Source organism: Citrus sinensis, chromosome 4, assembly GCF_022201045.2.
Source record: "Citrus sinensis cultivar Valencia sweet orange chromosome 4, DVS_A1.0, whole genome shotgun sequence".
Classification (NCBI taxonomy): Eukaryota; Viridiplantae; Streptophyta; class Magnoliopsida; order Sapindales; family Rutaceae; genus Citrus; species Citrus sinensis.
The window spans coordinates 15,664,168-15,665,198 of record NC_068559.1 but is presented as its reverse complement, the minus strand read 5'-3'; the positions used below and the strand labels follow the sequence as shown (position 1 = coordinate 15,665,198).

Sequence of the window (1,031 nt, the reverse complement as noted above, 5' to 3'; positions counted from 1 at the left end):
GTAACATTCTTGAAATTCTGGAATGAATCCTCCCATGGTCTGGGTTAAGAGTAGTTTTGATTCTGATTGTATGGTCTAAATGGGGGCTGAGAGGCTTGAGGAATTTAAGGAATTGGTTGCATTGGTGGAGCTGGAGCTGCTGGTCCATTTTTTTGGAATCCTTGAGACAATGAAAAATTTGGGTGGTCTCTCCATCCAGGGTTATATATGTTGGAGTATGGGTTGTAATTTGATGGCTTTCTCATTACACCTATGGCATTGGCTTGATCTGAGTATGAGTCATGGTCATGTGGTTATGTTGATTTAGCAGTCGATAACGATGCTATTTGTCGAGCAAGACCTTCAACCATCTCCTTGACTTCTTTGATTCCCGAAGTTGACTCGCCAATTTGAACCTCATTTACTCCCTTAATTCTTCTAGTATTCCTGAGTGATCGACTCCGTTGTTGGGAATTATCCGCTTGTCACTGGAAGAATTCCTAAATCTCTGATGCACTTTTTGACATTAGCTCTTTTCCACTTGTTGCCATTAGCCATTCTTGCACATTCGGCAATAATCCCTCCAAAAAGTATTGGCATTGGTGCCATTTCTCGTACCCATGATGTGGACACTTCAAGAGTAGCCCATTGAATCGCTCCCATGTTTCAAAAAACTGCTCGTCATCTCTTTGGGTAAACTCTGAGATTTCCCTGGAATAGCATTGGTTTTATGCACTGGGAAATATTTATTCAAAAATTTTGTTCCCATGATGAAATGCTATTAGCAGGTAATGTATTAAGCCATGAACGAGCTCTATCCTTTAAAGAAAATGGAAATAGTCTAAGTTTTACATCATCATCTGAAAAATTCTCATATTTAAATGTTTGACAAATAGCATGAAAATCATTCAGATGATTATATGGGTCCTCATTTTCTAGGCCATAGAATGTTGGGAGACAATTTAGCACACTAGGTTTTAGTTCAAAACTCCTATCAGCTACATTTGGGTATCTTATGCATGATGTGCTCAAATTAGCTAAAGGACTGAAGC

The 1,031-nt window shown here is 39.0% G+C and overlaps 1 non-coding gene across 1 annotated transcript; it reads left to right on the top strand.

The window, feature by feature from the left end:
- The first annotated feature begins 594 nt into the window (after nucleotides 1–594).
- LOC127901973 (small nucleolar RNA R71) lies at nucleotides 595–698 on the top strand. The gene has a single exon (XR_008054378.1). It is a non-coding gene; the product is annotated as a small nucleolar RNA R71 (small nucleolar RNA).
- Nucleotides 699–1,031: the final 333 nt, after the last annotated feature.